The sequence below is a fragment of the Eucyclogobius newberryi genome, unplaced genomic scaffold (assembly GCF_026437365.1).
Source record: "Eucyclogobius newberryi isolate DKJ021-1_F unplaced genomic scaffold, fEucNew1.0.hap1 SCAF_19, whole genome shotgun sequence".
NCBI lineage: Eukaryota > Metazoa > Chordata > Actinopteri > Gobiiformes > Gobiidae > Eucyclogobius > Eucyclogobius newberryi.
Window position 1 is genome coordinate 21,315,536 of NW_027315823.1, and position 13,056 is coordinate 21,328,591.

Here is a 13,056-nt window from a genome sequence, read left to right on the forward strand (position 1 = left end):
TGCAAATAGTAGTACTTAAAATGAAGGCTCCTTTTTGTTCATTACCTGTCCAGGACTCATCACTTCAGAGTTGTGCCGCTGTAATCAAATCTGGCTCAGGCAGGACAGCTGGTCCAGAGGCTAAATAGGTTTGGCCCCTGAGGCAGGCCAATGTCTATTATGCTGTTACCCTGAAAGACTGGGACCCCGCACACATACATGCACACTGAGGATCAGGTGACCGCCAAACTTTGATCAAACTGCAACAAACTGCCGGACTTGGACTGGAGATGTCATCTCTGTACGGCACGGGGGCGCAGCGGTTTGTGCACGGCAAGAGGGTGGGGCCTTTCTGTGTGGAGTTTGCATGTTCTATCTGTGTTTGAGTAGGTTTCTTTTGGGTGCTCCACAATTCATTGTAAAATGCTATCACAAAAAGTGTAAGCAAAATTTTAAAAACCCTGCATTGAAGCTAGTTAAATAAATAAATAATAAATCAATAAAATGTTTGTTTTTTTCATTTTCAAGTTGCAACCAACACTCATTATTCAACATACTGCCCTGTCAAATACAGACAACTGTGTTTCCACTCTACAGTATATTGCAATGTTATGAACAGAGAGGGAAATTCAGTTCCTGAAATCACTTAAACTGTGTAATACTTGTTGTAATTGAACAATCTGGTTGCCAGATGCGTTTTGGATAATAACATAATTCACAACCCAGCTGCTGAACACAGATTTATAGTATATTTAAAAGTGGATGTGTTGTGGATTTATGAACCATGTTATTTCCAATGAAAAATAAAATTTTAAGTAAATCTGATCAAATTTGTGTTTACTTTCTACAGATACGCTAAAAACATTCAAGCACGGCCTTAAATAGTTTGCAGAATTGTCCAGTTGCCTTGTTGTCCCTAAAATGTCCCATATCCTTGGCATATGGGACCTAGGCCCCCTAAGTTTCAGTGTAGACATCTCTAATTCATTTTGAGGACGCTAGGTAAGATGACTTAATGGAATAAAGCTCTAGTAAGTTTTTGCTGTCATTTCCATTTAATCAAAATGCTCTTATTTCTTCCCATTTTGCTCCTGCAAATGTTTTCAAAATTAGAACAAGATTGATCCGAGCACCTCAGTTCAGCAAGATGTTTATGAAAAGATCAGAAACGTTTAAATACATGTGCTGCCCTCCTGTGGCTGACTGAAGAAGTTGAAAATATATTTTTTTACAATTCACACAGGATTTCATGAAATATGTTTGTAATCTGTGGCTCTGTGTATTTTTAGGTCGACCAATAGTTAAGACAGTTTACACAAGTTTAGATAATTATTACGTTGTTCCCCTAATCCGATACAACACAAGATTTTCAATGCATAGTGTTTCTCCTGCTGTTGTTAACATCCTGTTTTGAAGCCAGTATCCTCAGAGGAGCAGCGACAGGGCAGGTACGCCTGTCCAAGTGCTCATTAGAAGAAAGAGCAAATGAATCCTCTCAGGGATCTTCAAACTATACCGAGCCAACAACAACACGTGCACACGCCTGCTGCTGGAAAACATGTGATTGGTTAATGAAGCACTCTTTGTGAATGCATTTGCCTGGCGAAATGTCAATGGCGGCTGCATTGCATACAAAATAAAGCCTGAAGCCACCAGTGACATTGTGTGTAACAAGAGTGATTACTTTGCATTGAGACGGGAACGTGTTAAAGGACGTTCACAGCTGATGCACAGTGGCTGAATGACTTAAGAGCTTCACAGAGCAGTACGTCTTTGTGTATGTTCTGCCATAACTTAAGTAGTGTTGCATAGTAATGATGACTATATTTAGACTGCAACATGTATTACACGCTGCACAAAGCCATAAAGTAGTACAGTGTAGCGTAGGATGTAGGCAAGGGGTGGGAGGCAGGGCTGAAAACAAAAAGAATATCATGAAAAAAGAGTTGGATGTAAACAGACTTTGAAAAGACGAACCCACTGTTTCATTGAAATAAATTGAATTGAAACTGTCATTCCTTTCATGTATGGAACCAACACACAACTCTATTATAACTGTTGTATCTGGTGTATGTATCTGGTTTCGTCCCTTGGGTGTCTTCAGCGATGGGGAAAAAACACAATAGTTGGCTTGGCAGTGTGCCGTTGCATCAGGTGCAGTAAACAACTTGGCTATTGTAGTATTTCCTACACGGCCTACCATTGATTAAACGCAGGACAACAACCGAGTCCAATGTTTCTGTCCTCACAATGCAATGGCGCACTGCTGAAGAGTGTTGGCGTGACTAAGAGGGGTGAAATTGATTGAAGGCAGTGCATCAATCTCTCCACATAAATGCGAGTGTCAGTCGGCTCACTCTCACTCCTCATTCCCCCTCCTTATCCAAACCTCTTGTCTTGTCATAGATCACCTGAAGCACAGTATAGTTTGGCCTTTTCCTAATGGGTCAGAATATTTATATCTCTGTCCCATCTGTGCACAAATTGTTCTCCTTTTCATAAATCATTGGGCTAAGGCAATTGCACACGCACAAAGGGAAGTGAGAGATCCCCTTGGTGTGCGGCAGGCGCAGCCACTGTGTCCAATATCGACTGCTTTGTTTGTTTAGCGAGAACAAATGTGAGCGGTATCAAACGTGACGCTGTTGGAGTCGCAGCGGATGTTTTTGAATAAAGGTGTCAGATTCTTTTGTCGTCATATTGTGCATGGATTTATCGCATCAACTCCAGCTCGTGGGTTTATCTTGCACACTTAGCTAATCATATTTGCACAAAAGCTTTGAGTTTACCACGTCTGTTGACTTAAGCTTCAGTGTATTTTAATTCATGGAAATAAAAAGGATTCCCTTTTCAAATTAGAGGCTAGCATCTGTATGATATCGTGGCAAAATTTTGGATGAATGGATGGATGAGTATATTGTTTATTAAAATAATTGATTAAGAATAAAAATGGAAAAAAGCTATGTTGTAAACTTTCACTGTTTTAATTCTTTTTTACAGACATTATACATTTGTCTTATATTACACCTCGGCTAATATGTTAGGACATGTTTTAACACATTTCTGTTGAATGTATTATTGTTTGAATATTGTAATCGGATATATTTTTTGTCAGAATCGCCCACACCTAATTTGAATTGAGATTTTTTTTTCATATGACTGAAAGTGAATTTTATTTGAGTAAGATAGAAATAGAACTTGTATTTCTGAGATAAACTAAAAGGTGTAAAAGCATGTGAATATGCTGCTATAGGTCCAATTACTAAATCTATTTAGCAAATGGTTGCATTAAATCACTAGGAGCTGTAGGATCACCAAAGCTATTACACACCAGTAAACAGAGACTTCAGAGGATATATGGCCACGCACTGGCAGCACACTGCAGTGCCAGGTGGGAGTTCCAGCGGTCAGTGATACAATATACACGCACTACATCACACAGACTTCACTTTTTCTGTGACACATTTAAACTAAAGCTCTACATTTGGCTAATGTGCTCAGGATGCTCGTGTCCCCTGTGACATAAGAACAGCTTTTACAGAGATGCATCTGTGATTTAGCACTGAGTCTTCATCTGGCCTCTTCAAAGCGTCTTCCTCTAATGAGCACTTTGATGTCCATCCTAACAAATCTCGCTGTCTGCTGTTGGGTCTAACAAAAGATTAAGAGCACTTCATTACCGTAATCAACAACAGGAAGGTTGCTTTATTATTCACCAAATGTATTTTGTTGATAATCAGTTTTAATCCCACCCCCAAAATGTATTAGCAACACGAATACTAATATGAATACTATTTACACTATTGGCAACAAATGCTCATTTTGCTGGTTTTCACTGCACCATTGTCATTTTTTCATAGTTTTTTGCATATGTATATATGACTGTGCCTGAATAGACACCATCATCATCATCATCATCATCTCCACTGACCTAGATCATTTCCTCAGTCAGGCTGCCACTGTGCTATCGGTAAATATCCCAATACAAACTGCTGCTGGGAGGCTAAATGCTCTTGTAACAGTCATATCAGGAGGCTGTCACTGCCCACGTCCTGCCTGGAGCTTCAAATACATTTTAAGCTTTACACCAGTTTAAAATGACTAAATATATCCCATTGACCTGTTTCTAGTATCCTTTAATAGGAGAATAAAAAAAATGCCTACAATTTGACAGATGAGCTGTTAGAATGGTTAGAATTAATTCACTATGCTGTAGTAAAAGTTTATACCACTACTGCTTAAATAGCTGTAATAAACCCTTAATTCATAATGAACAAACACAATGATTTTTCAGAAGGATTAGTGACTATTTAGTTAGTTTATTTAAATCTATCTTATACATTTCCATTTCCTCTAATTACAGGGTTTGGAGGTATTAAACTTTTTTTTGTTTGTCCATGCTTTATTAAGACTAATAAAAGTGTAGTTATCATAAAGTGTTACCTAAAAGTATGTAGCTTAAGGACATGACTATTAAAACATTTAACAACCTTTTTATAAATACAGCATAGATTTTTAGTCAGTTATCCAATGTGCCTGTTGAAAATATCCCCAAACAAAATGTTTTGTTGTATTTTTAATTTGCAACATTTCATTGACTTTTTATTTTGCATAGCATTTAGTAAAAAACATTTACACTGTAGCATGTTATACCCCTGCAGATATCAAGGAACATTTGTTATTTGTTACTCCAGTTAGTCGCTGTTTGTACTGTGCCAATTTGTAATGCTTTTGGCTTGTTCCTGACATGCTGGAACCCTCATCAGTTCTTAACTTAATGTGTTTCCTCCTTCAAAATGATTATACAAACATCAAAGCAACATTGAATTTGTAAGCTGTCTGTAGCCCGTGTCAGTGTTCTAGAGACTTATTGATCATCACCTGCGCATGTGGAGAGCCTGTTAATCACACGTGGCTTCCATAAAACTCTTCTCGACCCGTGGCAGAGAGGAGATCCCAGCAAAAGCACTTCAAACAGACACCTCTCAGCAGCACAAGATTTCTGTTTACATCAAACATGAGAATGGCGTCTGTGCCGCTTGGTTGTTTGTCCATGTAGAAAATAGTGTGGGTGAACCATCAGCATCCATGCATGCGAATATACATGTGCATTTTCTTCATATTTACAGTGGATGCACTCTCTAGACTTTTCTTCCCACTGAAGCAAAACAAGTAGGATATAATTAATCCTACTTTGCATAACTTGTTACCCGGGAGAGTGTGTGAAATCATATTAGCTACACGTGTGTGTGTTTGTGTGTCACCAAACATGTGGGGGTGCAGCTGCTTAGGGGGCTGGCCGTAGTGGGCAACAGACTGTGAAATGCAATCCCAAAGTGTTAATTTCACAACCTGGAAAAACTGTGCAGGAAAATTCCCATCTCAGCAGCAACGAGAAACTGGGATCCCCCATTTTCCTGTTACCATGGATACCAACGTGATACCATCAAAGGAATGCCTCCATCTGTGCCCATGGATATTAATTTGAGCTTGTACTGTATCCCCAGAAGGAACGATGCAGGCAGGTCTTTTGTGTATCTGTTGAAGTTATACTATAATAATGTCACACCTGTTCCTTCTGGGGTCAACAATGTCATTATACCCAGCGCAGTGAAATGCAATATAACATTTTGGCGTCTGCTGTACTGTAATATTCTTTGGTTGTTAGTAGTTAATACTATAGATTAGACAGTTACAGAGGTATTCGATAGTTGTAATTAATAAACTCAATGAAATGTAGCTCATAATCATGGGATTTGTTCATAACATTTCTGTAACACTGTACAATATCTACATTTTATAACTGCAATTAAAGCTCCAGTGTGTAACTTTTTAGCTAAAAATAGACGACAATAAAAGCTTTTTTTTTTTGAGCTGGGAAAGAGGTTGTTGTTATGCTCCACAGAGAAAGAAAAGAGCAAGTATTTAAAAATATATATAGAGCAATGTTCAAAGAGAGAGAATATGAGAATATATCTATTGATTACATAAATTCTAGGTTTACAACAGCCAACTCACTCACTATCTGGCCTCAGGGTAGTTTCTTGACCCCTCTGCATAATATAGTCAAATCACTATTGCAGAGCATAGTGTCCTCCACATCAGAGGTCAATTACTTTTCTATGCTACTGTTGTACAATGAACGCAAATGTCACGCATGTAAACTCAAAGTACAGTCTACAGAAAAGACCAATTATGTATCCTGCACATCAAAATTCACCCAAAAAGGTCAGTGTGTCTGGAGTGACTGACTTGGGAATCCATAATTTCATGCAAACTGGCACTTTGTTGCATTCTGGTTTGTGACTGTGCATACGATGTCACAGCAAAGAAAGTATTCAAAGTAAGTCAAATCAGGATTCAGTTCACGAAGCACATTTCAAACACATATTGGAGCATTTGAGAGAAGGTTGAATAAAACCTTCTCCAGAACATTTCTGAGGGTGTTTTTAGCTGTCAAAACTAGGGTTGCACATTTAAATAATGGAATCTGTAACAATTAAACTTTCAATTTAAGTTTAAAATCTAGGATTCTGTTCAAAATACACACATACACACCCACACACACACACAGGTTTTTGTCAACTATTTATTTGTGATGGCCTTATTTCCTGTTGCCAAAAGTACATTCCAAAGGTATCCGTTTATTGTGTCCATGGCAGGAGTTTAGAGGCCAGAATACATAGTTCTAAAATTGAGTGGAATGGCAATGTCAAAAACAGTCTGCAGTGCATTGTTCATTTCACGTGATAGTGGTTTGCCTCCTTGCTGCCACAGTTTCTACAACAGTTAGCATTTGCTTGTGAATAATTGGCACTTTGACATGGTGTTATGAAAACGCGTGACACATTTTACCTGCAGAATTCCCTCCAGACATTTTGTTGTCCTCACACACTTTCCCGCTCTTCATCTGTCAAAAAAAGGTTACCGTCTTTTTCCCATTTAATATGTTTAGTAGATTAGCAATGCATTTTAGATATTATTGCCCTTGAAATGATAATCCTTGATTTAAAAAAAAAAATAGGTAAGAGTGTTATTATCCCTCCATTTTGTACCGCTTGTTCCCTTTCGGGATCGCGGGTGACTGGAGCTTATCCCAGTGACTTCGGGCCTTAGGCGGGGTACATCCTGGACAGTGGCCAACTCATCGCAGGCTCTTTCAACATATCAAAGCTTTTTATGTTGTTATCTTTTATAATCTAGTGAATCTGGTGTAATCCAGGCCTTGTATATCAGGTCAGTTCTATTTGGTACAAAACCTTGGCCATAAGATTTTAACATCTTTGTTTAGTTTTTATATTTTGATTACCTCCTTCCATGTTGTAAGTACAGAATTTTACCCAAGGATTCTTACGTTCCTCCAAATGACTCAACCCTTTGTCATCTGCCAGTAAAACATGTTCAGTAACCGCCGGATAACATTACTCTCAGTATTTTTTCCATTGAGCTTCTGGGTCACACCAGTACATCAACGCTCTGATTTCTGAAATACAGTAATTTTCCAGACAAGACAAACCCCAACCTCCTATTTCTTTTGATAATTGTAGAGTTTTGAATTGGATTCAAGGTTTCTTGCCCTGCCAAACAAATCTTGAGATTGATTTATTCCACTCATCAAACAGCGGACTGGGGATGGAAATTTGGAGAGTCTGGAATAGCAGGAGAAATCTTGGCAAAACATTAATTTTTATAGTTTGCGTTTGAGATTGTGTAAAAGCTATATATTGAGGTCTTATTAAATGTTTTTATCACGATTAATTGTGAATTGTTTGTCAGTATTGTATTCATGTGTATTTGTTGTCATTTCAAGGTTGTTTCTCATGTCCGTAACAACACCCTTTTGAAACATAAACCTTACCAGTTTAATTCCACATATGCCCGGTGTTGTTTATAGTGGTGCCCAGTTGAATTGACTTCTTGTTCCTATCCTTCCTGGTGGTGGCGGCTCCTATTGCGTTTCCCAAATGAGCCACAGCACCATCTCACACAGTGCTTTGGCAGCAAAGCACGCGCAGCACCTGTCAGGAGTTCCATTAGTCAGTCCATCTGCTCCGTACAAACTGTGGTTCACACTTCAAAGATGTCTCCTGTGCCAGCTCCTGCAGAGACATACAAGCCCCAGAGATCATGGCAACAATGCAATTGTTGTTATATTGTAGAAGGATAACATCAAATTCATATTCCTTTTTTGCCTTTTGATTCGACTATTTCTTTTTGATCACATTTACTTAGCATAGTATTTTGTCTCTCTCTCTCTTAGTTTAGGTGTGGATCTATATCACGTCACTCACTGTGCCTTATTTACAATCAAAGACACAATTTGTATTCCAGCCCCCCACTCTTCTCTCAAAAGAATGTCCCCAGTCAGGCATAAAGCAGTGGTCCGATGCTCCATGGGTCTTTCCCTATAACCCGACAGATCCATTACAGTGACAGCGTGTCGTGGAGGGACCACACAGTTCTACCCTCTGGGGGTCTCTAATCCAACGGACCGCATCCCTTTCCCAAGGTATGCCTCCTCCTTGGACACGACCTTCACATAACTGTGGGGATGCTGTTTGGAATAGCAATTTTGCATCACACATGCCATTTATGAGGGGTTGTAATTCTCTATACTGGCATGTTGTTGGGATCACGATTTCAAATGTCATTGCAGTGAAAGTTGAAGGAGACTGTCATTATAAACTCAATGTGATGCCGCCTGTCGGGTAAAGGCCACTACATGTTAATCAAAGAATTTAATTTGGCCAGTAAAGGTCTGATATTGGGCTGGGTGTGACAAAACATAATTATAAACTATAACTTCTATATGTCACTTCTAATTTCAATTTGATGTCTAATTTAATCTAGGGTTGATTATATGGCTGAAACATTAAGCCTCCAAAGTTGATGAGACTGAGATGTATTCCCTCGTTGACGCTGTGTGTCACACTTGGTTTGCGTGAGGAAGTGGCAGCTGCTCACATTTCCATAGTGGTAAAACAACTTAATGACGTATACAGCATGTGTGAGCAAGCAAAGACATCACCAGTTGTATCTCACACACTATGGTTTGCCAGAGGAGTCATGGAAGGTTCCCATGACCTTACGCTTACTGGAATTTGGAATTATTTTTAGCGTTTGAATCATGTTCTACTCTGCAATTTAGGCACATATTATGTTTTGAGACAAAGATCTAGGAAACTTTGCAAATTTAAATAAGATGAACTGAGTTGTCAGTTTCATAGCCGTTAAATTTACCTGTACTACACACTAGTCCAGATAGTTACCACAGATTGGCTTTGCTGTAAAAACAGTTTGATGCACTTTTTGGTTTGCTTTAAGTGTATGCAATCCACCTTGATTCTCTTTCTTTCTTTCTTTTAGATTAGTGTGCATACATTTTGCTTTACAGAGCTTCATTTGGTTAAACTTTTGTTTGGTGTATATTGACTGTTGTAATGCTCATTTAACCCCTGTGCGGTGCTTGACTTCATGAGCAGGAAAGTCAACTTGTGACCTTGACCTTCACCTTGACTCGTGATGTTTGTGACAGCAGACAGTGTTGATGTGTAATGATTCGCAGCCAACATATGACTGATCAATAGGCCAGTGCTCTCTCTCCCTCTCTAACTGGATCGATCTGCTCCGTGCCCGAGCCAGACCCAGCAGACAGAAAAAACTTAGCTCCTCATTATTCAAACTGTGAGCTTTATCTTTCGTCAGACAAGCGCCAGCCCTCTTTGCCGCTGCTGTCTGCATTGCCATCAAATGACAAATGCACTCAAGGTCTTTTGGGAGGGATTATTATATTACAGTTTTGTCCGTGTCATTTGAAAAATCCCAGCCTCTACCAGGCTTGATAAGAAATGTCTTAACTTTCCCACACTGATAATCTTCCATTGTCTGTTGGGGTTTACATAAATGAAAAACATCCTATTTGCTGCCTTTACAAATGTGTTTGAATTGCATTGCTCTGTGGAATGCCTGAAGTCTGATCTATCCAGAGAAATCCTGTAACCGCTTCCATTATGTATTTTTAGGATATGTTCCTGATCTCTCGGCAACGATATCTGCTTCTCAAAACCCACAAGACGCACACGTATTCACAGCGCAACAATATAATCAGCAGAGTACTTTTCCCGGCGTATAGAAGAGCGCTTCAGCAGCCCCAGACATCAGTTACTCTTATTCCCGGCCTCCATAGCATCCAAGGCTCATCTCTGAGAGCAAATGAAAATGGTATTTTCTTATCAGCGGAGCAAGGATGCAGACCCGATGCACTCAGTCTATCAGTCTATGTTTACAAGCTGCTTCAATAGCCAGCAGGGTGAAGGTTAACAAAATTTATTCTCTGCTATTATTTTTTAACGGGGATGTGAATTGACTAAAGGAAAAGGCAAAGAGGGAGGGGATGTGAGTGATATGGCCAGGGGCTGTGATAACCAGTGTAAAATAAATCCGCTCTCCTGCCCATGGTCTAAGCTGGTTCCCTGTTTCCACGCCAGCGCTAAGTGGCCGTGCAGTCAATGCAAAAACACTGTGTCATTTTAATCCCCATCTGTAAAACGCTCAGTCCTTTGCACTCACTGTAAAATCTAGTCTCTTGGTGGAGCCTGGAAATTACATAAGTTAAGTCACCTTCTTTTTCACCAAACACTCTATTCGTTGCTATGGAAACCAGCTCCAGACAAAACTTCCTTTGTGTATAAGAGATTGAACCACTGGAGTATTGAGAGTGTCATGATGGTTTCGGTACAGTAGGGATTTAGAATTTAATTAATGTGCTGGCAATGATTAAATCCAAATCTGAGGCAACATACAGCGATTGTCTCTTTTTTGTGGCGTTGACTCCAATCCACTAAAATAAATCAATGATGTAATCTGTATTTAACTGCAGCCATAGGATTAAATACATGGTTCCACTTCTAGTATATTTTTAATACCTTGTGTTTTGTTCAGCTTTCATCTTTATATTTTAATTCCATTAGTCCTGTAGTTTTTCTATTTTTTATTGCCTTATCTGACCATTATTCATTGGTCATTTATACCTGAACAGCACTTTAGTCTCAGGAATTTCCCCATTGTAGGACAAATCTTATCTGTCACCCGAGGTTGTTTTAAATGTGCTTTATAAATACCGTATTTTCTGGACTATAAGTCGCACCAGCCAAAAAATGCATAATAGAGAAGAAAAAAACATATATAAGTTGCACTGAAGTATGAAATGTGGTTGAAGTGTGAAAATAACAAATAATATCACATATAAGTCGCACCCCGGCCAAAACTATGAAAAAGGGTGCGACTTATAGTCCGGAAAATACGGTACATTTGACATTGGCCTTTCGAAAACATGAAAAAAAATCATGATTTGATTTTGTTCATTGTAAACAGCAATATTAATCTAAAACAACCTACTGATATAAATGGGTCCATTGGCTTATTTTTTAAAACATTTCATTTATGATTATTTGATTTTTGGAAAATGTCTATGTAATATTTTTTTTTAATTATTGTACAAACTGCAATCTGAATTTCTCAAATAGAAAGTGAAAGTCTATGGGCAGAGACAGGAGGTGGAAACAACAATGTTCACACTGCAGAACAATTCAGGATTATTGAGGTTTAGCAAATAATGAGGGGGGAAAATAACATGATTCAATTCATATTTTTGTAATGCCCAAAATTGTAACAGTAGTTGCCTTGCAGGACTTTCCGAAACTGCATGCAAATGGAACTGTCCCGTAGCATCCCCTGTTCTTAGACCCTCCTTCTATGCAAGGATCAGATCACGCCACAGGAAGTACATCCTCGGCTGGGCCTTCTTGATGAGGGAGCTGATGGTGAGCTCCCACTTGAGGTCCTGGGTGACGGTGGTGCCGAGGAAGCGGAGAGTCCACAGTGATGATGGGGGAGTCTGTGATGGTGAGGGGGGCCGTAACTTTTCTGAAGTCCACGATCATCTCCACTGTCTTCTGGGCGTTGAGCTCCAGGTTTTTACCGATGCACCAGGACACCAGCCGGTCCACCTCCCTCCTGGAGACAGACTCTTCCCCGTCCGAGATGAGCCCGATGAGGGTGGTGTCGTCCGCAAACTTGATCAGTTCTACAGAGTCGTGGCTGGAGTTGCAGCTGTTTGTGTAGAGGGAGAAGAGCAGAGGAGAAAGTACACAGCCCTGTGGAGATCCTGTGCTGATAGTCCGAGTGTCTGAGACATTCTTCCCCAGTCGCACTCACTGCCTCCGATCCGTCAGGAAGTGCAAGCTAAAACTACAAAAAGTAAAAATAAAAACATGTCATTAAAACCTCATGGACGTAGATTTTGCATAATGTGAGAGAATCACAATGAGAAAAATACTTTTTCAGTTGTTTATGTCTCCCTGATTTATTTACAGTGTTAAAATATATTTTGCAGCAGGTCAACAATTAATTGTATTACATTGTAAATAGCTCTACACCTACATACAATTAATGTACTTCATACTGTGTATTTTGATGGGCCTATTGCATCATGTAAATTAAATAAATAAATAACGCAATTGATACTGCACATTGACGTTTAAAATTGTTGTGGTGTCTATGAGAGGCTACAGTCTTCAGAAAGCCCATAGAGACTCTTGTCAGACACATAAGCAGCATCTTGAAGTTTAATCAACAAAAAAGGCTTTTGTCGTGAAAATAACGTCCAGTGTCTGATGTGGGAAAACACTAGTGAATTTATTTGATCCCTCCTGCAACGCTTGTTTTCAGCACCATGGAGAGCAGCACCGCCCCCAAGAAACAACTTTCTACACTGGGAGGATTTGAGTGGTTTATTCTTCCACTAGTGTTTTTGCTGTTGACAAAATGAAGTGTGCGTCATAATGTCTATATTTTGTACAAACTTATTAGTTGACGCAAGGGCAGCAAGATGATTGGCTGTTTGTTTTTTTCAATAAGTGAGTCAGAATTGAGAAGTGAAGTGAATCTTGGATAAACAAATCCAAACCGGGAGGGTGTTAGAAATGTTCAAGACGAAAAATAAATGAAGGACTCCAAACCAGGAAGCCCCCGTCTCTTTATTATGTGAGACGTGTTGATCTGGAGCTCAGGGTGAGC

At 39.3% G+C, this 13,056-nt stretch overlaps 1 protein-coding gene across 2 annotated transcripts in view; it reads right to left on the minus strand.

Annotated features, from left to right (window-relative positions):
* Positions 1 to 13,056, minus strand: part of rplp2 (ribosomal protein, large P2) — a 389,081-nt gene that overhangs the window by 334,188 nt on the left and 41,837 nt on the right. The window lies entirely within an intron of this gene.